We start from the raw sequence: 24,270 nt of genomic DNA, 5'->3' as shown, positions 1-24,270 counted from the left end.
TTTTTTTTTTTTTTTTTTTTTTTTTTTTTTTTTTTTTTTTCAATGTATGCAGTCTAAACTAATAGCTATGCTACGCTTCAGCCCACGGGCATAGTGGTTTATTGCCTAAAGCAGAGTATATATTTCACGCATTGGGGTGCTTGTTTGAATGAAGCCTGGGTGCCTCCCACCCTTGCCCTTATGACAGGGGAAGGAAGGCTTGGGGGGCTCATCATGGCCATGACGTGTGGCTGCCAACCCCACCAGGGTCACATCCAGCCCCGATCATGCCCCGCTCGCTCACAGGCTGCTCTGGGCCACGGGTTCCTCACTGCATTGTATTTGCAGGTCTATGTGTGAGGCTATTCTGCCACCTCTCTGCAGCTGCAGCAGCTTGCTCTAAAACGCACTGACAGTGGTTTTTGCTTGAAACAGCTCTGGAAAGTGCTCTGCCCAGATTGTTAAAGTCACCCACTGCTTCTCATTGCTTCCTTTTACACTTTACAGTGGAATCAGCACGTTTTTGTTTGTTGGAGTCATGAAATATTTCACTGCTTATTTGTATGGGCTACAAATCTCTCTCTCAAATGCTTAAGAAAAACAAGTTTAGGTGAATTATCTCCAGCAGATAATTTCACCTCTGCATGGAATCTAAAAATAAAGTGGAGTCCACATTCTGCAGCTAAGTAGCTTTTAATTAGGTGTGATAATAGCATGAATTGTCTTTTAGACTGCAGTAGCTCCGCGACCAGAAGTCAAGCGCTCGGCGTGATAATTGTTTGCTAAAATGTTCTACTGAGGGGAGAAACTCAATGCCAGCACGGATTTGCTTTTTTCATATAATAGGTCTTGGCAGTCCGATTAATATCTTGCATGAATTTGGGCTTCTGCAGTTATGGCACTGTTTTAATATAGCCAGAGGGTCCTTTCAAGCTCTAGTGTAAAATGAGGGCAGTGAAAGGCTGCCTCCCATGTAAGCCCCTGACATCAGGGGTCTGCTGGTGGTGCCGTTGGACATGACAAGCGGCATTGCTGCTTTCTGAAAGTCAGTGGCTGAAGTGCTGGGGGGGTACAAGGTGTCTGGGTAGTTGCGCTGGAGTAAATGAGAGGGAAACATCAGCAGTGAGATTTCTCCATCCCTAAACCACCACAGCTAAAGCTGCCAGAGCCTGTCTTGTCAGGGTCCTCCTTTGTGCCGGCCTGAGGGATGCTCTCAGCCACTTCACCCACTGAGATGCTTCATCTCCACTGTTTTTTTAACTCAAGCGTACCATTTATTCCTCACAGTGGTGGTGGTGGTGTGTGTGGGGGGTACAGCTAAATTTTTTCACCAGGGAAGAACAAACTCTAAACGAAGGTCCTTTAAGGATAGGAGACAGACTGATGGTGCCACAGGGATGTACTTGGCACTTTAAACTGCAGACAGATGCAAGCACAGCGTGTCTGAGCACAGGGAGGAATAAGGAAGCCATCGCATTCCTGGGAAATAAGGATACACCCTGTGATACAACTGTCCTGCCATGTGAGACCGTAACATCACCCTGATCAGGTGGGCACTGAGCAAGGGATGTTTTTTGGGGATGCTCCACTGGATCCCAGCTGCCAAAGGGCCAGGTTTGATTTGGGATGCAGACCACAGATATTCCTGCCCAGGTCTCCCCAGTCTTCCAGTTACATGTCATTTCATGCCTCTGAATGCATGCCCCGAAGTCCTGGCTCTTCTCCTGGTGTCTCCAAGAGCTGTCGCGGGGGTTCCTGGGCAGGAGGAGGCCGTGTAGCATCTGGCCAGCATCCTCCTCCTGAGCAGCTCTGCGTGCATCTGCCCAGAGGACTTCGCAAAAATTAATTGAGTAGCCCAGCATTAGACACAGATCATAAAACTCCCATCTGATCTCGTGCCTGCCGCTGATTTTAACAGCTGATGGAGGCACTGAGCACTAGCTCATCAAGAATCCCACAATACTCACTGAGATAGCTGTAACACAGTGCAGATAAGGCTTTAAACGTACAACAAAGAGACCCTGCCTGCACCACGAAGCTTACTCCCCCAGTAGGAGTAAAACCCTGGGGTAAGGTAAACACAGCAAAATGTTTGGGGATTACTGTTTGGGTTGTGAGTTTCACTGAAAAGCAAATTTATGCTTCTGCTTATTTTTATATTTTATTGTTCATTTTGAAGTGAAAGAGATGGGAACTTTCACTTGGAAAAGATGGGAACTTGGAGAAAGGGAGAACTGGAGAACAGCCAGAAAGAACATGGAAAAGCTTTGCCATGGACAAGCCCCATTTCTGCCCGATGACATGTGAGGCCTCATCATGCCTTTCCTGGCAGATTCTGACCTGTACCTGGAATGACAGGTACCTGAAATACCCCAGGGAATGACAGCACACAGAGGCTGTTTTTCCCTAGAAATCATGGAAAGCCAGAGCCCAAGATCCCCTCTGCGTAATCTGCTATGAACCATTTATGTGTTACAGAGCATTGATTTAATTGAAACATGGAATCACAGAACGGTTTGGGTTGGAGGGGACCTTAAAGCCCACCCAGTTCCACCCCCCTGCCATGGGCAGGGACACCTCCCACCAGACCAGGTTGCCCAAAGCCCCATCCGGCCTGGCCTTGAGCACCTCCAGGGATGGTGCAGCCACAGCTTCTCTGGGCAGCCTGTGCCAGGGCCTCACCACCCCCTGAGGGAAGAACTTCCTCCTAATATCTAAACTAAACCTCCCCTCTTTTACTTTAGAGCCGTTCTGCTTGTCCTATCACTACACGCCCGATAAATACCCTCCCCAATTTTTCCCGTTTCCCCCCGCACGTGTAATTTTCACGTGCAGCTCCCACCACCACCCTGCTCCCCACGCATCCCCTCTAACTTTCCGCCTTATCCACCCCCCCTCTCCACCCCGACGCCCTCCCCTCACCTTGCGGGCTCCCTTTTTTGGGGGCACCAGCTCCTCCTTTCTGCTTTGAGCATCCCGGGGCCCGAAGCGGGGCGCGTTTCCCACGCCCCCCCCCAATGCTCGGGGCGCGGGGGCGGCGCGGGGGGCGGCTCGGGCCGCGGGGGGGCGCTGCGGCTCGGCTCGGCTCGGCTCGGAGGCTGCGCCCCCCGCCGCTATATAAAGGAGGCCGGCGGCGGCCCCCGCTCCGTCCTGCCGGCAGGAGGAGGAGGAGGAGGAGGCAGAAACGGAGGCAGGTGAGAGCCCGGCATCGCTAGCCCACGCGGGGCGGTGTCACGGGGGTGCGTGGGGTTTGCCCTCTGTCCCTGCCCCGCATCCCTGTGGGATGGGGAGGCTGGGGGTGGGATGGGGAGGCTGCGTGGAAAAATCCTCCGGGGATGCGCAGCGGTCCCCACGGCAGCGGGTGCGTAGGAGCCTCCCCGTGGGGTGGGAGAGCAGCGAAGGAAGAAGCCGTGCTGGCTGGGGTGGGCGGTGTGCAGTGTCAGGTCTGCTCCTCCGAAAGTTTGGAGGATGCTGATAAGCGGGGCGCCGCTGCGTGGGGGCCTCCGGCCAGTGGGTGAGAGTGGGTCAGGGTGAGAGCATCTCTCTGAGCATGGCCCTAGCCCGGTGACCCTTCTGAGTAGGTGCACCTCAATTTTCCTCACTGCTAAAAGGCAAATAAAGCCTCTACCGTGAGTTACAAACCAGTGTTTTCCCTCAGTGCGAAGGGAAAAAGCAAAAATGTGGAGGATAGGGCAGTGAGCGCAGCTCTCCCTGCTCATATAATCGCCTCTTCTTGAAGAGCTGTTCATCTAGGCTGGCAGTTTCCAACTCTGCTTAGGCTGCTCCCTCTCCCCTCCCTGCTAGGGAGCAGCTGAGTCTGGTTGCTCTGAGCGTGAAAAGAGTGAGGCAGCACGATCCTGGCCATTCATCATTGCATTAAACTTCAAAGATCAAAACCCTGATAAATACTTCCCAGCAAGTCAAGCATTGGAAATATTTGTGGATATTCAGGTAGCGGCAGCACAATAATTAAATGTCAAGTGTTTGCACGCAGGTTGTAACTTCACAGTGGATGGCTGCGTTGAGGAAGCACTCGGCAGCGTTGAACTGGATGTAATGCGATGCATAAATGCCTTGCTCAGCCTTGTGTGATTTCCTACAGGAATTATTATATGCTCTGCGTAGTGTTTGTGGGTCTTACTGTTTCTCAACCCCAGTTTGAAGCAGGGGTGTGGGCTTTTCTATATCCCCTGCTCTGTGAACTCTCAGCAAATCTGTTGTTTTCCAATGCCATTAAATACACCTGACTGCTTGTCTCCTTCTATCTCTGCAATCTGCTGGGGAGAGCAGAACAGCCTGTGCTGCAGGAGTGTGGTAGCAGTGAGCTACGTGTATGAAGATGGAGATTTAACTTCTCACTCTTGCTTTATTTATCAGCGCCTTAATTCCAGCAGAATAGAGCTGCATCGCAATGTACAAAAGGGGGGTTTTGTAAGTGAGCCTTTCAGCAATGTACTGTGAGTTTGGAAATCACAGCCTGAGACTAGGGGGGCTGAGGAAAGCTTTGGAAGGCTGTGCCCATGTGGCTAATTTGAAGTAACTTGTGATATGGTACACTTTTCCATATGGTCATCTCTTTAGGGACAGAAGTTGGTAATTGGCTACTGATCTAACAAATGACAGGTAGAGGTTTGGGTATGATAGAAAAACTACTTGCCTCTTCAGCAAAGTGTCTCCTATGTTAAAGTTTTGTAAGGTGTTGTCTGTAGTGATAGTGGCTGTATTAAGAAAGTAGCTTAACACTTCTGGGCTACATTTTTGGAGTGTGTATTTCTATGCAAAATATATTTGAGTAGAGCTAGCAATGCTAAATACTTAATGAGATAAAGGAGGCAAGAATTAACAGCATGTATATTGCTGAATTGAAGTTCTCCACATCTGTAAAGCACAGCAGCACATCAGAGGGTGGGCAGGGAATTCAGTATCCAGTGAGAAACAGTCTTCTCTCATCATAAGTAAAATATTCAACTTCTTTATTTCCAAAGTTTCTGAAGGAGTCACCAGAAATCAGTGTAGGACAGAACTGCAGGCTCCAGAAATGTGTTCTCTAGGGAGTTATACAGTGGTAAATAATGTGAAGCACAATACAGTAGACTTGTACAGTGGTTTGATATTTGAGCACTCTGGAGGAGAAAAAAATGAGGCATAATGGACATGTCAGTACAGATGCTGAAGTGTCAGCAACAAGTGGTACAAGAGGATGCACCTTGGCTGTATGCTGAGGTTGGTAACAAGAATCAAAGAATATCTGAGTTGGAAGGTATCCTCAAGGGTCATTGAGTCCAACTCCTAAGACTACTGAAACACATCAGATTTAGCAAATCCTTCCCTGACAAAAGGACTGTTTTAGCATGTTATTTATAATTACACTGGCCTTGCTTAAATGCAACTCATCCAGAAAATTCTGCAGTCAGTTTTGCTGAGGAGGTCATAAGTAGCTGGAAGTGGAAAGTAGCAAGCAGCAAAGCTTAGGTTCAAGATGGTTTTGCAATAGCAAGCTTATAACAAACTGAAACTCGCTGGAATAGTCATTGGGGAAGTAATTCAGATGGATTTTTGTAACTTATTCCAGCACTGTCTTACTATGGCTGGGTATGTTTTTGACGCTTTGTTCTCCAGAAGCCTTATTTGTTCTGTCCATTGCCATTCCATGTGTGTCATCTGGTAGTCTGGGTTTCACAGTGAGGAGCTGATTTTTGTCAATTAAAGTTCTGTTAGTCCATTATGCTATAGAATCAGGGTACCATTGTGCAGCTGAAAGGTGTGTCTGAAAAACATTGAAGACATCTGAAAGCAGGCCTTGAGTACAAGGAAGGGCTGTCTGAAAGCTTTAATTTAAGCAGTCATCTTAGTAATTTCTTTAAAGATCTGCTATTTCAATTAAGTGGCTATAAAGCTGGCAGTGAGGCAAACAGGTTAAAAGCTCCTGGGCCCATGAACCTTCACATTTTAGGGCAGGAACTGGGTTTTGGTAAAAGGGAAAGTTATTGCTGCTCTTGTGGGCTGATGTTTAAAGATGCTCTGCAGTGCGGAAAGTGGCCTCTGTAGCACCCTGAATGGAAGATAAGCAGATCCAAGATCCTGTGTAATTATATTGAAATGAGTTTAAGATTGCCCTTAGCTTCATCTCCAGAAATTGGGAGCAGCATGCTGGCCCACTCTTGCAGGGCATTTGGGAACTGCATGGAGAAGCCCACTTTGTTCCAGCAGAGACATCTGCATCAGAACTCTGCAAATGAGTTAATCCTTCGAAGCATCTGGTGTAGCAGCAGCTCCCAGGCTTTGCTGGTAGTGACATCACATGCAGATTAGTGATTTTATGCAAGCCCTAAAACTACCAAAGCCATCAGTTGCAAAATTCCTTGGATTCCACTCCCAGTCTGCGATCATGACCCTTAACTGAGCTGATGGTGTGCTGTGCAGGTTGCTGCTCCTTGTGTGAGCCTTCAGGCTGTTCTACCCAGAGATGAACTTTGAGGCAGCTATTGCATTGGATGCAGGGCTGGAAGAAAGGCATAACTTGTGCCTTTTCTCTGCGCAGCTGTGAGTATCACTTCAGCAAGCACTTACAGGAGAATGACTTCCCTTTGAAATCATAGCTTAAAAGTAAACAAGCTTCCAAAACACATGCTGGGCTAATTAGTTTCTCTAAGTTTTACTTTTAGATTTTAACTGTTTGATAGCTTATCCTAAATGAGTTGGCTTCTGTAGTTATGCTCCCTCCAGGCAGCTCTAAATTATGGCAAAATACTAAGGCTGCCAAGAAGCCAACCTGGCAGGCAAGGATAGCTTGAACAAAGATGCTCTGGTAGTGCTGGATGATGAACAGAGATGCTCCAGCCCTCTGGTGTGTTGTTTCTGCCAACCTTTGTGCAGGGCATGTGGAACAACCCTTTAAGCCACCTGAGATTTGCTTGCAGTCCTCATAATAATTCTGAAGCTTATACTATTAGCAAATTTCAGAGGGACTGAATGACTCCTGACTAGTGTACTTCTATGCTATAGGGTGTGTTAATCTTATTGAATAAGAATTAGATTGATGGGGGGAAAAATAAAGCTTTGTATTCAACATTTCTGAGTCTGATGTAATTCGTTCATGCCAGAATGCCAGGAGGAATCGTGGCATGCTGCGCACAGGGAAAGCTGGCAGGATGCTGTGCTCAGAAGACATTCACAAGTAAATTGCAGTCAAGTACACCCAGCAGAGCCGTGCTCTTGGAATGAGCGTGTTTGTTCTGGTGTAGCAGCCCGCTGGGATCTGAGGTTCTTCTCTTGCTGTTACGATGAAAAGGCTGCTTAGCTGTTGGTGCAATGTGATAGAGAGAGGCTTTAAAAATGGGAACAGTAGTCAAATAACCTATCTGAGCCTTGGTGAATTCAAACTGCTGCACGCACAAGGCAGGGAACATTACAGAAACAGGAGCTAGTAGCTAGGACAGCGTTGCTTTGTCCACACAGCGAAGTTCAGGTCCAGGCCCTTTGCCTTTATTCATGTGAGTAATCCTTTAATGTCAGCAGAGCCAGCCAGCCACTGATACTGAAGAAATGAAAGCCCTGAGGCTCAGGTCAGAAGACACGGGGCTTTGTGTTCTCCTGAGGACCCAGTGGGAACACGGGCAAATGTTGCTTTATTTCACCTTTCCGGATCTCGATGCCTTGGGCGATGTGCGAGCTGAGTTGCTGTGAGCTGCAGCAGCTTTCAGGTTAACCCAGTACGAGCAGAAAACACCACGGCACACTCATTTTTAGCTGCTCAGCAGTTTTAGAATCAAATCTCTGAAAAGCTGCCTGGTTTGATTGTTCCCATTACGTAACAGCAGTGTCTTTGGGATTTGAGAGGAGCCGGGAGCAACATGTCTCTTGCATAAATCCCAGCGGCTGTGATGATCTGCCCTGACCCATGGGCAGCCAGGAATGGCCTCAACAGGGCTGAGCTCCTGGGGTGGAGTTGAATCAGCCTTTACCCCCCCCATTTCCAGCTGGAGGCAGACAATTGTGTGATTTTTGGCACCTTTTTTTGCTCCTATGCTTGCTTAAAAAAAAAAAAAGAAAAATGGACTAAAGGTTAGGTCAGACACTTGATTAAAGGCTGCTGGGGGAGGTCTTCCTGAGGGTTTTTGTCTTGTGGTGCAGTGCCATGTCGTGTTGCCCATGGGGAAATGCTGGGCTCACCTGAGGGTGCTTTGTAGGAAAAGCTGCAGCCAGGCACTAATAATAAATTCAGGGGTCTCTGATGCCCCCCTGACTCCAGTGGGGCGGCAGGATCTTCTTCCTGCCCTGTGTTTGCATGCTGGGTGTGAAGGTGGTGGACCAGCAGGTGAGCTCATGGAGCAGGAGGGGAGCTGCAGTGAGAAGTCAGCTCCATGTGCTTGGAGCTTGGTGTCCATGCAGCAGGTTTGAGCCTTCACTTAAGCCTATTTCCTGATCCGTTGTCTTGGTTGAAGTGGGTGAAACAGCATGGAAGAGCATCTCAACCCCTAGACCTGCCCTAAGGGTGTATGTGCCTCACCACCTGCAGTGCTGGCTGCACCTCCTGGCTTTTCCATGGGAGAGCTCTGCTCTGATACAGCTGGCAGCCCCTGTTGTAATTAGGAGCATTTGAAGAATGGTACAATAAAAAAGCAATGTTAGGGGGTCGTGTAGGGGAAGGATTGAGGTAACCATGCACAAAGACCTATCTAATTAAAACTGCAGGAAGATAGAGATGGTGGCTAATGAGGCTGAACGTGCAACTTAATTTAATAGAGTTATTTGAAAAGAAGCAACCTGCCTTGTTGGGGAATGGAAGGGGAGGAATTGAACATACCTAGAATTTGTTGCTAAAGTATAAATTTCACTGTAATTTGTGCAAGTTTTGCTGCAGGTGTCTTTGGATTTGGGATTTGACCACATTTATGTGAAATGCATCAAGAATGGTGACCACTAATTGCATGTGAATAAACACTTAATGACTACTATTTAATTCAATCTTACCTTAAATCTCATCTGTGTTTTCATTTTCTAGTATCTATGTTTTCATCCATTTTTTTTTTCTCCACTGTCTTTGTACCCTAAGGAAGAAATTGTCTTATGACTTCACCTTTTCCTCAGCTGTCCTTCCTTCTTTCTCTGCTCTGTCATATGGGTCTCTTCTGTTGTCCAGCTGCTCTGCTTGTCCTACACTCACATCCCTCTTCATGGTATCCCTTGCACTTGTGCCTTCTCTAACTCCTTACTCTAATCTCTTCTGCCTCCTTTTCTCTCATAATACATATCACTGAACTAATGACAAAAAAGCTGGAAAAGCCTTGTAATTTATGGTCTGATGAGTCCTACTTGGAAGATCCTCATCTAGTTTCTCCTAGGTTCTTGGCAGCTTGACTTTGGCACATTTTACCACTTGTAGAAGTACATTCTGTGACCTCTTATCACATCTCAGGACTGGCTTTCTTTTCTTCTCTGGCATGAGCTGTCATCTCTGGTACCATAACCACCATTCTGTGATGTTTGTTTCTTGTGACTGTAGTTTTCTCTTGACTTTGTTTTCTGGATGATGTTTCTTGCTCTGGTTTCTCCTCTTTCCCTCCCTACTCTTCCTGGATGATCTCATCAGAAACAATTTCAGTTAAATCTCCTTGAATAACAATGCATTGCTCTTATCCCATCAAAATGTGGTGTATGAACAAGGGGCCAAAGAGCACAAAGTCCCTTAAATACTGATCTCCATAAATACATCAAAACCTGACTAGGCTTAATCTGTGCTTCCCCTTCAGCTTGTGTACCTAGACCTCACTGAAGAGCATTGACTGACTTTAAAGGTTTTACAGAGGAAGAGGAACAGAAAACATGATGTTTGTCTCAAAGCTTTGTATCTTCCCCTTTTTCCAGAGTAGGTGCACTGCTTCATTTCAGTTACTTTTAACTAGGATCAACTTATCTGTGAGTTCATGTCAGGAAATTGAGACAGGACGGCAATCAGAAATGCAGGATGTTTGATCTTTAGCAGAGTGTTTACAAAAGGTTTGATGGTGTTTGCCCTTGTTACCTACTCTAATTCTAAAGAGCCTTTTGTTTTTTTTTTTTTTTAAGGTTTCCACCCTGGGACTGTCTTCTGGGGTAAATTATCACCAATGGAAGTAAAATTTGTTTTTCCAGCATTCTGGGTAAGTGTCCTCTGTTTTTGTCTGATTAGATCTTATGTTTGCCACCAAAGAACTCTTTTTGCAAGTGGCCTTTGATTTTTATATTAGTGTTATTCTGTCCAACAAAAAGAAAACGCCCTCCAACAATTTTATAAGCAATGTAGATAAAGGTGACTTCAAAGTGAACCATGAGGCTCTTGTACTGGGGGAATTATCAAATGTAAATAGATGTCTTCCCTAATGATTTTGAATTTTGTCTGGTGTGTATAATGTATATTGGAAAATGTGGTATGCTAGTTTAGATTCATATCTAAACTGAATCTTGTTACTTCCTTTGTGTAGCTCTTTGGACTGTCAAGAGTTCTTTTTTAAAGATACGACAATATTTGAAGCCGGTCTTTTATGCTTGGGATGGTAGGGAAGGTACAATTCTGCATGCTGGGAGATGACTGACATGGATCCTAGTAAAGTCATGTTATGGTGACATGAAGTTGTTCCTGGTCATTGTGCTTGCTGAAGCCTCTGGGAAGTCAGCAATGATGTAAAAAAAAAAAAAAAAGACAAAACTTGTGTGTCAGTAGGGCAGGACAGTCTGGTGGGTGACCCTGAAGGGCTTGGTCAAATCTGTGTGCTGTGTCATTCCTACTACAGTGGCTTGAACAGCAGGACAAAGAAAAAAGTGTCTAACTCAGTGTGTGACTTCCTGGATACGTATCTCCTGCAGGCAGCTCTGATCCCGTCCCTGAAATGGTAAAACAGCAGCCTGGCTGGAGAAGATCTGGTGACCTGGCGAAAGCATTGCTGTCTCCTTTGGGGAGGCTTGGGCTTGGTCTGGCCTGTAGTCAGGAAGGTCTGAGAGCTGCTGGCACTGGGAGATAGCCAGGAGCCCAGCAAAGCCTGTGGCAATGGCTCTGGCATGCAGCATGGTGAGGAGTCACTCAAGTGACTGTGATATCAAACTGAGGGAAGAAATCACAGGAGCAAAAGACACAAGCCCAGGTCATTGCCAAGGACATTCCCTGATTCCACTTGATGTAGGAAATGCTGTCATGTCCATCTTCTTCCCCAGCCCAGACTGCAGGCACAATAAAGACTAGTAGGGCTTGGAAAGGAGAAGCAAGCATCAGACTCAATCACAGCATGATCCTGGCTTCCAAGGGGTTCTTCAACTGGGCAGATGAATGAGACAACACTGGGATGGGAACTGTATGGTCACAGGAGCCTGAGAAGGAATAACCCACCCCTTATCCAAGCTGCAAGCTGCTCCTCTGGCAAGTCATGCTCACTCACAGATGTGCTGAGAAATGGGTGGTTGGGTTGGGTGTTACAGTCTCTGGGTGGCACGTGCATCCTGGGTACAATCCCACAGCAGTCAGGCACCCAAACATGCAATGAGGGAAACCCCTGCTGGGCCTACAGGTGGTATATGATGTTCCAGGACTGATGTCTGACAAAAAAGAAGGCAAGGCAGTGCACTTCTTTGAGGACACTTGCGGAACTTTTTAGTAAGGGATGCGCAAAATTTCACATCACTGCCTCTTATGCATTTCCCACGTACAAGTGATTTCATTTTTACAAGCAGGTAGTTGTTTTTGCCTTCTCATTAGTGGGGTTGTAAGCCTTGTCACTCCAGCTGTGAAGTTAAAGCTGTACAACTCCCATGCCCAGAAAGAGCTGCTGCTGAGACCCATGCCCAGCTCTCCCTGTCACTAACTGGACCGTGTCCAAGGTTGGACCACAGTGTAGAATTTGGCTATGGAGCCGAAAAAGGACAAGTGACCTGAAGTGAGGAATACATACAAGTCCTTCTGAGTGTTCTTAATTCTCTGTGCCTGTGCATTTCCTTGCTTGAGGACTCCAGTATTTGGAAGTCAATTACAAAAGGCTGTATCAATATATAAAACAGGAATTGTACAATGTGTTGGTATTGTGTGATTAACTTTAAGGTAAAAAGAGCAGAGCAAGTAATTTCTTAGTAGGTGTCTTCAAAATGTCCCATTAAAGCGTTCCCTTAAGTATGTTTCATTATCAGCAGGTGTTAAATACTTGTTCTTACTAATATGTCCTCCTCCTTTCTGAGCTGACATGTCTACTGTATTCAAAGTAAGACTGAATGAGAATAAAATTTAATAAAGAAAATAAAGTAAGACTTTGAATAAAGAATAAAGTTTCCTGGCCAGTTTCAAACTCCTCTATCCTCCTCTTTCAAAGAGGACCAAATGTTGTGTGTTTGGAGATGGGTTTTTTACTTCTCGTACTGATCTTAGAGCTTTGTGTGGGAAGATGGTGGGCATACAAAAGCATAACCCTGCTCAAGAGGGCTGTGTGAGTTTGCAGTGCATTGCCCTCACGGCTTGATGGAAGGTATCCTGACAACACTGCAATGCTGTTCTGGTAGGAAACTATTTTCCATAATGGTAAGGAGTAGCTTCAAGTGTCTGCATGGGAAGCTGTGGATCAGACAGTTGATGCTATAAATCTGTATTTGTAACTTGTATTTCTACAAACATCTAGTGAAATGCCTCAAATAATAGCTTTTTGCTGCTTTCAGCTATAAGCAGAAACTCAGGAAAGCAACTTAACAATATTTAAAGTCACCCAGTAATTTAACTTGGGATTACCATTGAGATCTCATAGAAATACTCAGGACATCCTATACTGTATCAGATGGATTAAGCATGATTTACTTATTGCTTTGAATTCCAGGGGGATTATTAATGTCTAGGTCATTGTTTCCTAGACTTACCAATTCAAAGGTCAGAGGGGACCACGTGAATAAGTTCTTTCTGCCTGCTCTGCGCAGGTCAAAGAAATGCAGGATATATCAGCTGTCCTTTAATTCCTTTGTTCAGCATACCTTCCTGAAGGAGATCAAGGCCTTGATTTAAAGGGTGTCAGTGGTAACAAATCTATGTCTCAGGTAAATTGTTGAAAATAATGAGCCTTGCTCTTGGAGGTAGTCTGTAGCTCTCTTTGGCTTCCAAATGGTGTACCTCAATTGCTTTTCCTGCTGGACCGACAAGGTATCTGTTCTCTGGGATTCTGATTCTCCATTTAGTTAGCTACCCCTAAAATTCATTTAGCAGGAGCTGTGTGGAGGTATGGTGGATCTTTGAATTCAGGGCTTTATGTACTGCATGACTTTAAATTGATGTATGTTGTGAAATTAGGAGTAGTAATGTGTCATGTCAGCACACTGCACTGCAGTTATCAAATGATGATGTAACTGCATACAAATGATAAGATTTACATGACCAGACCTATTTTCCATACAGCTGTGCTGATTGGTGTTAATTGTGCCTCTGTCTTTCAATGCCTTATTGATTGTGTCCCATGATAACCTTTCCCTGATGCTACTTACTGCTGATGTCAGTCGAACTGTTCGATAGCAGCTTAGGTTATCCCACTTAACCCTTCTCAATACTGCTTCATTTTCAACTCTTTTCAGTCATGTTGTTAACAGCAGTCATTGCATCATGAAGCTTATTGGCACGTCTGCCCTGTGGCAGTGGATGAAGGTTTTTAATTGAGGGGCTATTTAAAGCTCTCCAATTACTGATGGCATGGGAGGTATGTCATTATCACTGAGATGTGAATGTAGTAGCATCCTGCATCTTACTGAAAACAGAGTAGAAGCAGTTGTCGAGTACATTTTTTCCTGATTTTTTTTTGGATGGTTAGTCTGGAATGATCAGTTGTTGAAGCCATAGCTTGGAATGCACTTATTCTTGTTACATTTAGGGTGGTGCTCCTATTGTTATAAATCTTACCAGGCTTCTCTTCTATCTTTTTTTGCTTCCATCATTTGTGTGCATTTCTGCAATGTTAATTTGTATTCATTGCTATCAGTGTCTTTTCCCCATCTGTTATGTACTGTGGGTTTGTTTTACAGATTTTTTCTTTTTTTTGCTGCTGTTGTCACTTTCCTTAGCTAGAGTTCTTTAACCAAAAAAGCTTTTATGGCTGTAGCAGTGTTTTTTTTTTTTTTTTTTTTTTTTGGTGTAATAAAGTATCCCTAGTTAAATGGTTCACCTGTACCCGGTAGGAATCAATATAACATCAGTTGGAGCTGACTTTACTTCTGGTGCTAAGCCATAGACTAGTACTTGTAGACTTTCCAGTGATCTTCTAGTAAGTGCTTCTTCCAGAACAGATTCTCTGCTAGAATAATATTCAGTGTGACAGTATTTTTTGTAACTTTGAGTATATATGCCTGAGGAGTGCCTCATTCTGTTCTTACCTCAATTGAATGACTTCTAGCAGACTCCAGCCTGTCTCATCCTGTGACTTGCCAATAGTCCATATTCTGTTTTCCTTGTACATGTAGTATCCATGGCTTTTATCTTGTTCATACTGTTTCTCTTAAATAAGTACAGTGACTTTTTGGCATGATCATACCATGTTTTTATTACCTTCTTAACCTTTAGTAGAATTAAGCTTCCTTTTAAATAGGCAATTCTTATTTCTATAGAAAATGAGCCCTGTTGTTGCAACTGTGAACAAGTATTCTGAGGAATGAATAGTCTGCCCTTTTTTTTTAAAAAAAAAAAAAGCTATTGAGATATCAACAGTACTGGTGAAGGCATTGCTTTCTATTAGTGCTGCAATACACAAGTCAAGTGTTTTGACAATTCATATTGAAGAAGTATATAGAATTTGTTTAACTTCTGCAGTCAACAGTTCCCAGTCCATATGGTCTTTTGTAAGCCTGTGGTTGCTGCTGTGCAAAGGTGGGAGAAAGCTGACATGGTGAGCTTCATGAGATGGAGTTCATGCTGTGGTCAGCTTTGGGGCTTACTCTGTACACTGGCAGAGGGAGAGGACAGTAGCTGAGGTTAAGGGTTGATTTTTTTTTTTCTTTATGAAACAAGCATTATCTTAAGTAGTTGCTTCTCAAATCACTAATAAAATCACTAATCTCAAATCACTAATAAAAAGTTTTTAAAACAGCATACATGCAGAAATTAGCTTATGACTATTTGAAATAACTTGTCAACATAATGGTGTTGCTGTCCTCAGAACTGACTCTTACTGGTCTAGCCTTGGTGAAGGTTTGTTCCCCTTGGTAGAGAGCTGCACAGGCTGATGATGGATGTGACCATCTCATGCAAACCAAATACCTGGGAAAGACCCACATCTCCCAGTATTATACTGTGCTTAGCATGAAGGTGTCTGTGTAGCAATCTTGAGCAGAGAATTTGCAGAAGGGCTTGGTGAATGTGCTCAGGTGGATTACAGAAGTTACCAGGTTCCCATGGATAACCACACTGTTCACGTATTGTTTCTGAGGTGCAGCATCCCAACTAGGATCGAGTCTACAGAGCAGGAATCAGCTTGTAAATGCTTTAGGACAAGAATAAACTTTTATCATTGTCTTGTAATGTAGTTATGAGGGATCCTACTTTATGGCATGCTTTCAGTACATCAGGCAAGTCAAATAAAATGAAGGGTACAGACAAGGGCTAAAAAATGATCCACCTGCAGTGACACAATAGAAACAACTTCAGAAGCCACTGGTTTAACCCACTTAAAATTACTTGTGAAGAACCTTCTGATATGATAATCACATTCATACTGTTTTTTTCTGAATTTCAAAACAAAGTGTGACCTTGATTTCAAAGGAAAAGTGCATGAAAGCATGCTGTGCTTATTTTTTGTAATCAATCATATATAAGCCAATTTTATCGCAAAACAGATAAATGAGATGTCAGAGTATTTGTCTGTAAATAGTTTGCTTCAAGATGTTAGTGTGATTTGTGTTTTAGCTTTCAAAAAAAATCCAGAAATCCAGTGTTTCTTTCAGTTTCACAGCAGGATGAAAGCACAGCGTGCAATGTATACGGCAATTAAGCTCTAAATGGATACACCATAACTGGTGTATACATTCTGCTTAGTTATTGCAGTGTGCACTAAAACAAAAACATCCTTCTTCCTTTCTGTAGTGGGTCTGGAGGCTGTTACTTGTCCCCAGGACCCCTGTCCATCTTACTGCTGCAGCTCTGCTTGCATGAGAAACTACCTTGGCAAGCATCAACAGTTTCAGGGCTGCTGTGAAGCAAACATCAAAAGGCTGGCTCAACCCAAGAAATGCCTGTAACCTCTTCTCCGAAGGCTGGGGGCTCCTGAGCCTGCTTGGAGGCTTAAACCAGGGATGGCTGAGAAGAGAGAACAAGCCTAACAATGTCTGCATCTCTGAAGGAGAGTGCGTACATTGATAACCCTTGGTCCTCCCTGCAATGGTGAGGTAGGTTAGGCTTGGGGCCAGCGCAGCCTCCTGTCCTCACCTTGAGGATGACGGGCATCCCGTGAAGTCCCCTTGAAGGGAGGTCCCCTTGAATGGGACATCTTCAGGGTGTACAGGGCCCATGGCCTCAAGCCCATGCATGGATTTTGGCATCACACAAGTCTGGGGATGCTGCAGGACAGGTGCAGGTGTGGGATGGCTGCCACCAGCCTTGGGTTGAGTTTGCACACCAAGTCGTTTGGGGCTCATATCTAGCTAGGGCTTTGGTTATGCACATATCCAGCAGGAGAAGCAGAAATTGTGTTGAAATAGATAGAGCCACTTAACTAGTAGCAAAGGCACATGAATGTTGGATATGGGTAACTTTGCATAACAAAGTTAGCACTGGCAGTTGTGTGTACTGTGCCTCTTTACAGTAGAATTCAGTAAATCCTATTAAAAGTGCCACAGGACGATATTAAGTTACTTTATAGCTCACTTGTCTCTACCTCTAACAAGTTCTGGCATTTAGTGTCTGTTACATATGCAGTATAATGGGTTTCAGCATTAGGCCTCCTTCAGTGCATAAACTACTATTTGCGTCTCTTAGCCCGTCCTCCTAAGCTGCCAAGTGGTGGAGGATATAGCTTGGATAAGAGAAAACAATTTAAACTTTCTCAGTGAACCAGTTTTAAGAGTTTTTTTTTCTCAAATGCAGAGTTTCACGCTGGAGCTGTGTGATTAAAAGCCTATGGGGAATCAAGCATTGGGGTTGGTTTGAAGGAAGATCAAGGGATTGAATGCAATTTTTCTGCAAATGATAATTAAAGAAACTGCATTCTCATTAGCATAATACACTAAATGATAAAAAGAATTGGACAGATGCCTAATCTTGAAATGCTTCTTAATTTACAAGTACACATTTTAAAAAGGAGGCAATTGAGGTCTGTTCTTCCTGGCTGCCTCTCTGGATCATCAAAACTACTTCTTATATAACTTTACTTTTTTCTGTATTTTTTTCTCTTTAGGGCAATAAGTTACTCCAGGACCCCATCCATACGAAGTCCATTACACTTCTGCAGATAATACAGTATCCTCAATACTTTAGGATTTCTCAGATTGGATGCCTACCAGACAAAATTACACATTTAAGCTGAGTTTCTCAGCTGGGGCCATATGCAGCCCTGAAGGAGTCCAACGGCATCTACCACAAAAAATGAACAGAGGATAGTTGGTTCCTGACTCTAATCCTTTGTCACCTCACCTCACCTTTGTGAGTTTATCACATGTGGGTCCACAGAGAAATGTATCTGAGAGCCCATCAAGGAGTTTAATTTTTAAGAATTTCTGAATTTTTGCTGAGAGCAAAAATGACTCAGATTTTAATGAAACTGTGAATCAAAAGTTGAAAATGAGAAATAGGCATCATCTGTATTGATGCTTTTGTCTGACCTATATTCTGTTCTTATCCAGTGATGCAGTTTGTTTCACTTTAAATATCTTCCTACATCTGTTCTTTTACCATCATGTTTATAGACTCTCAAAGAGCTATGAACCAAAATATCATGTAATCTCAGAACTGTTGCCACCTGCAATTGTGGGATGGCCCACCAGATCCCATTAATTACATTTACACTGCTGAGCAAGAGCCAGGTATGCATTGGGGGAGGCGTGCTTGTACTGCTCAGGGTCTCTTCTGGGACCCATACAGAGCCCTGTAAGACAGTTACACTATCTGCATTTTTTCCTGTTTGAAGCTTATGAAATATGATGAGCAAAAGAGTGCTTTTCACACTGTGAAACAGAGCATGTGTTGTTGGCAAATGGGGTCAACAAGAAGGTGTGCTGGAAGTGCTTAAACCCGCTGAGCTGGGGTGCTTGTGTGGGAGCCAAACCTGATTTGGTCTTGTCCATTCTGCTACTGAGAGGGGGAATCCCTGGGCTGAATGGTCCCTCGGACCACACTGGGGTATTGCCAGGCTGTTTAAAGAAGACTTTTCTTAATGAAATGAGCCCCCTTTGTCTTGTGAGGTTAGGCTGTGCTTCTCAGACTGCAGTGGGAATTACACTTTTAGTAAGGTCAAGCATATGGAGGAGAAAATGTTTTAGGAATGAAAAGATTTCTCAGTGGGAGCTGACTTCTGAATTACTCCAGTTACAGCCCCAGTGCAAGGTGGAAGCTGCCTGCAAATGGACACCAGACTTTCCAGCTGGTAGTAACATCCCTTTTGTCAAATCATAGAGCTTCTTTTCAGATAGAGAGCTAGTAAGCAGCGCTTTGGGAAGGGGTTGTGGCAGCCAGAGCTGAGAGGTCAGCTGGAGTACACTGTCTCTACCAAAGCAGCATCCTGCCTGCTTGAAGTTAATGCATTTTGGTAAGTGCAAATCCCAAATTAATGTTGGGCAATTACTTCCTCAGCTGATGAATAACTTGACAACTACACTCCAGAAAGTCAAGACACTTTTTCACCCTCTGCTAGGTGGTTACTGTAGGTGATAGTGTTTGCTCTGCTGCAGGCTGGGTCTCTGTTTTGACATTAAGACAGTTCAGAAAAAGGTGCGAGATTTACAGCTCTACAGTAAATATTAATGTTCATAAGATGTAATGGCAGGAAACTTGTTCACTTTTCATCTCAAACTCAAGTTGTTTGGAATCAACATCTCCTCTCCCTGTTTGATTTTTTTTTTTTTTTTTTCCTCCTCCAGTGTCTTAACACGTCAAGCTGAACCTGATCCCTTTATATCTTGCTAATCTCTTATATATGCTGAAGTAGCAGCTGTGGAGCTGGGGACTTCTGATACATAAGAGGCAGCGCTATTGATCTTGCTGATATAAACATTTCCACATAGGGCTTTGAACTTGTGATAGTTCTGGAGAAGGAATATATTTCTGTACATAGTGGTACAGCAGAAATGTGTGTTTTTGAGGAAATGCTGTATCTCATCCAGATGTATAGTAGCCACAAGTGATTGTTAGCACTAAAACACAAGCATCCTGTCTGTCAGCTGGTCTGAGTGTTGCTGGCACTTCAGCTATACAAAATCCAGTGCTGTAGGTTAGTCTGCAGGGCTCTGCAGTCTTTCTTGGGGTTTTCTTTGCCTGCATCACTGTTCTCTGCTTATTTTGCCTGTGTGATACGGCATGGTGGGTGGCCCTTTCTTACCCAATTCAAGGACTTTGGTGTACACTGGCATCCTGTTGCTGGTGTTGCATCTAATTTTCTTTATCAGATGAAAATGATGTGGACAGTGCAGCACAGAGGTGTGTTGCTCCTGCGGGGGCAAGGGGACTTGATTCTTCTCCAGATGTCTCACTTTTATCTAGTCCATATTTCTGGAGATCTTACCATGGTTTGTGCATGCTATAAGGACTAAGGTCAAAACAGTTTTCCCAAAAAACAGTTTTTCCAGTGTTCAGGTTTCCTAGTAGATTCCTAGTATTTCATAGCAATGTTGCTCAATGTTTCTTGCAGATCTTCTGCTATGCAATGAGGTTTTCTTTAATGACCGATTTACATACATGCCACTCACACGCATATGTTTTTCTTCTAATCTCTATGGTCTGGGGTCAGGTAGTGGTGGTGGGGGAAGTTAGAAAGGCTAATGCAACTGCTCTCAAAGGCTAAAGTAACACTTGACAAATAAATGCATTGTAATTTATTTTTAATGATGAGGTTTGGAGGAGGGAATGACTCATAATTCTTGAATTGCAGGGCTTTTCAAAGATAAATTTGTTCTATTCATACTTGCTTTAATGACTGTTACGGGTAAATTAATGTGGGCTAGGTTATTTTTCCTGGTGGAAATAAATGGGATCATAGTCCAGCATTTATAGCTTTTCTAGCATTCAGATAATTCATGTCAACTTCATCTGATTTGTCTGTGTTCCTCTGCTGGGATCCATCACTACAGTAGCTAAGAAAAACCTCAGCAATGATTCTCCTTTCTTCCTTTAAAGGGGCTTTAACTTTTTTTTTCTGTAGCGTTTTCATATTACATCACTGAATAGTGCAATACCATCCTCTAGAATTTTGATTTTCTGGAGATAAACAAACAAACAAAAAAAAACACCTAAACTTGCTAGATCTAACTTTATAGTAAGCCTTTTTGTCCACCCAAATATTACTCCTGGTGTGTGAATAGTTATGTATAAAGATCTCTCTGAAGGAGAGATTCAGACTGCTGCTTATGTGAATTTAACTTGTAAGGAAGAGGCCTTTGACACAAATCATTCAAAAAACAAATAAATGTAGGAATAAATGTAGCCTATCCTCAGCTCTGATTTGTGAGAACGTTGTCTGCCTCTGATACTGCTTAGAAATTATTCCTGTAAATTGCAGTGGTAGATTAATCTGACTCGCGTTCAAAATGCTGTTTCTGTGGAGTCAAAGGCATGTTTTGCATGCAGGTTCCATAAGTAGAAGAAAAGTATAGATCAATTTCTCAGTATGAGAAAAGATAGTGTACCAATAGCTTTTTTTTTTTTTTAAAAAAGAGGCCATCTCCAAAGTCTTCCTGAAGGATATATTCTGATGTTAATGAATATGTTGCTTATGTTGAGGATTTTTCTGAACAGGGAAAAACCTAAAGATGTACACCCAAGGAAACTCAGAATGTGTATTTCTCCCTTTTTGCTTATAAGGTAATATAAATATTTCATGTATTTAGAGATCTATACTACTTCTAAATTAGAATAGAATACATGAAACCACAAACATGTCACAGCTTCTAAAAGAAACCTACGTTGTTCTATTTTTGCTGTGAATACATGTTCCACTCATACTAAATTTCAAAGACTACTCTGCTAAAATTTTCTGGGCAATTGGCTTGGCATCTGTTAGTTTAATTCCCATGTAACACTAACAGGATACAAATTAGAGCTCTGGGGACTTCTGATAATGTTCAGTGAAGATAAAATTTTGAAGGGTACGAAAGGGGTGGCTTTGCTAATGGTGTAGGCAGTGACAGAGGCAGAGGAAAGTCTGGAGGAGCAGGTAAAGGAGCCCAAGCTTTTTTCTTACACCAGCCCTAAATATGAAGAATTTCTCTGTACTAAACTTTTTGTCTATCATTTATATGATAAAGTATAAACTTGCTGTGATGAGTGGTGGTAGTGGGAAAGTGATAGTGTTGATTGTTACCACATTCCATTCTGCACCCCAAAAGTCAGCAACCTGTGTCACTCATGCTTTCTTACAAATTCCTGGCCTCCTTTACCCTTCTCTTTTATTTTACTATCAGTAAGCCTTCCTCATAAGTTGTCTCTTTGATTCCCCACCTATCGAGTCATTTTCGTCCCTCCCTTCACCTTGTCTGCAATCACTAAGGCTGTGAATGTCCTGGCGGCTGGAGCTCCTCCTTGTACCTCCCTATCTGGCTGAGTCCCTTCCCCTTGGGCTTCCTTCCGTACAGGTCTCAAATAGCCTCTCAGAGCTTCCTAGCCACTCTCCTTCTTCTGCTTTTTCTATTTTTAGCCTAAAAGATGGGAAAACAGTACTTTTTTTTTTTTTTTTTTTTTTTTTTTTTTTGCTATTTGCTAAAATGACTGGGCTGCTTTTTGCAGCTATTGACAAACCTCCTCCAAGTCTGCCCTACTTGACCCTTCCTTCCTCATTTTTTTTCAAGCCTTTTTGCTTGGAAAAAATAATGTTCTTATATTTGGATTCCTAGTATTGACACTGCACTTGATATGAGAAACATCTTATGTGGAAACACTGATACTTTATGCCTGGCCACAACTTGTAAGTCCATCCCTGGGCAGGATTTTTTGTTCCTGACTGGGTCTGACCTGGATCTACCACATTTCACAGTTGCAGTTACCACTGCTCAGGTCAGCTCTTTCTGAGACTCCTTTTTTAATCCTGACCTGCCCAATCTCATACCGTGCCCATTCTGCACCTCAGCCTCTCTTATACCTTTGTGAATTGCTTATAAAGTACTCAAGGCATGCAACCGAAATAGACACCTTCATCCTCTTTTGTGCACTGCACAGAGGGCACAATTGGCTACTTACTGCCTGGGTGTTAGTTACCTGCAACTCATCCTACTCCAAATCCTGTCACTTTTCCCATAACATCCCTTAGATTTTCAGCACCAAATTGCTGGTGTTTAACTCTCTGGTAGTTGGTCTATGCTGGACCATCTGTGCCAACCTCTGCCTCCCCTTTGTGGCCAAGAAAGTAGACGGTGCTTATTCTCAGCCCCAGACACCTTTCACGTCTTCAGTAAATCCTGTGTATTTGATCCAGAACTGTTCTTGGCCAATCTGCTTCTCATCAACCACTTCTGTGCCTCTTGCAGAACTTTTTTTGTTACACTTCACTGCTTGAATCTCCAGAGATGTCAACTGGTGATGCTAGTGTGGAGGATGATTGTGGATGATGGTTTCAAAAACTCTTGCTGTATACTATTTGTGCTTTTTCAGCAATGATGAGTTGGTTCTATTTTATCTTCTAATTCTGCAGAAAATTAATAACAAAAAAAAGTTTAAAGAATAATTCTATTTTTTCTGCTCTTTCAAGTAAGTCTTTCTTGGTAATGGCTAATCTCTTATTAGAAATTAATTATGTGAACTCTATGGATTCACTTCATTACTTTGCACCTAAACTAGTTATTTCAACAAAACATAGGCCATGAACATGCAAGGAAGCTGCTGGTGCTTGAATGTCTTCTGACTCTTTCCATTGAAGCAGCACCAGCAATTTACCATGATGCTTGTGTAGTGCTCAGTTATGGACTGACTTACTGGGCAGGGGAGCGTCTTTGCTTTGAAATGGTATGCTTTAATGTGCAGTTTCTGCAAAGGGCTTTTCAAATGCGGAAAAATTATATATAATGTGACATTCCACTCTGAGAAGTGGGACTTGCCAAGAGGCTCAATTTCACTAACCACTTGGAAGGACCTAACCCTTCTGGTTCTGCCAGGGTTTGCTGGCTCTTCCCATCCTGCCTGTTGTAGGGTTGGTCATTGGACATCCTGCCAGAACTAGTCTTCCTTTGTATTCATGATAACACTTCCAAAGGATTTAATGTCTCCATACCATCATCTTGTGTTCATCGGTGAAAACAGATATTCCTCATGTCTTACAGTTGCTGCTTCAGGGACACTTTTCCTTTTATTTTGCCAGGGGCTTCAAAAGGCAACTTGAATTGCTTAGGAATGCAGTCTTCACATATGTTCCATTAAAAAGTCTGTGTTTTGAGACTATTGGATCTTCATTGTTTTATAGTATTGAGAACACAGTCTATGCCTGTGGGATTATAAAATCCTCAAGGATCCTTTTTGTAAATGTTGTTAAAGGGATTTGGATTTAGCCTTAGACTGCTGGCTTATTGCAATGTAAACTGCATCTGGAATGATTGTTACAGTAGCAGTATCCTTTAAGCTGGCTTAAACTATCTTTCTGGAGTACAGTTGTTTTTGCTAGAGATACAAAACTGCTGTGTCCGCTTCTTCCAAGAGAAGAATTCATTGCACTAATTCTAGGGAAAATACCTGAATCACTGAAAGGATGGTGTCCTGAAGAAAATGCTACAGGGAGCTACAGGGTGTACTGGATCTTACGCTCCTTGAATCTTGTCTATAGTTATAAAAGTTTCCCTGAGTTGGAGCTGCCTTTTGCAGGACATGTGGCTGCTTACACATGGTTTAAGGACATTATAAGGAAGATCTGTTTCCTGAGTCCCTGAGGAGTGACTGAGGGAGCTGGAGTTCTTTAGTCTGGAGAAGAGGAGGCTCAGGGGAGACCTCATTGTTCTCTGCAACTACCTGAAGGGAAGGTGTGGGGAGCTGGGGGTCGGCCTCTTCTCACAGGTAACTAGTGATAGGACTAGAGGGAATGGCCTCAAGCTGTGCACAAGGGAGGTTCAGGTTGGAAATGAGGAGACATTTCTTCTCAGAAAGAGCAGTCAGGCACTGGGACGGGTTGCCCAGGGAGGTGGTGGAGT

At 43.5% G+C, this 24,270-nt stretch overlaps 1 protein-coding gene and 1 long non-coding RNA gene across 4 annotated transcripts in view; one reads left to right on the top strand and one right to left on the bottom strand.

The window, feature by feature from the left end:
- Positions 1-8: 8 nt before the first annotated feature.
- On the bottom strand, positions 9-3,078 carry LOC118166498. Its single transcript, XR_004750537.1, has 3 exons — positions 2,902-3,078; positions 2,320-2,385; positions 9-1,810 (listed from the first exon to the last, which is right to left on the bottom strand). It is a non-coding gene; the product is annotated as an uncharacterized LOC118166498 (long non-coding RNA).
- MTUS2 (microtubule associated scaffold protein 2) overlaps positions 3,075-24,270 on the top strand; it is a 281,311-nt gene continuing 260,115 nt past the window's right edge. For 2 of the 3 annotated variants that reach the window (XM_035325335.1, XM_035325340.1), the window contains exons 1-2: positions 3,075-3,173; positions 10,048-10,121. The gene's annotated coding sequence lies outside the window, so the exon portion shown is untranslated. Of the gene's footprint in view, positions 3,174-3,806; positions 3,931-10,047; positions 10,122-24,270 lie in introns of those variants that run through there. The other variant, XM_035325349.1, reaches the window with a different exon arrangement.

The sequence above is a fragment of the Oxyura jamaicensis genome, chromosome 1 (genome assembly GCF_011077185.1).
Source record: "Oxyura jamaicensis isolate SHBP4307 breed ruddy duck chromosome 1, BPBGC_Ojam_1.0, whole genome shotgun sequence".
NCBI lineage: Eukaryota > Metazoa > Chordata > Aves > Anseriformes > Anatidae > Oxyura > Oxyura jamaicensis.
The sequence above is the reverse complement of the archived record's forward strand: the minus strand, read 5'-3'. Positions and strand labels throughout refer to the sequence as shown.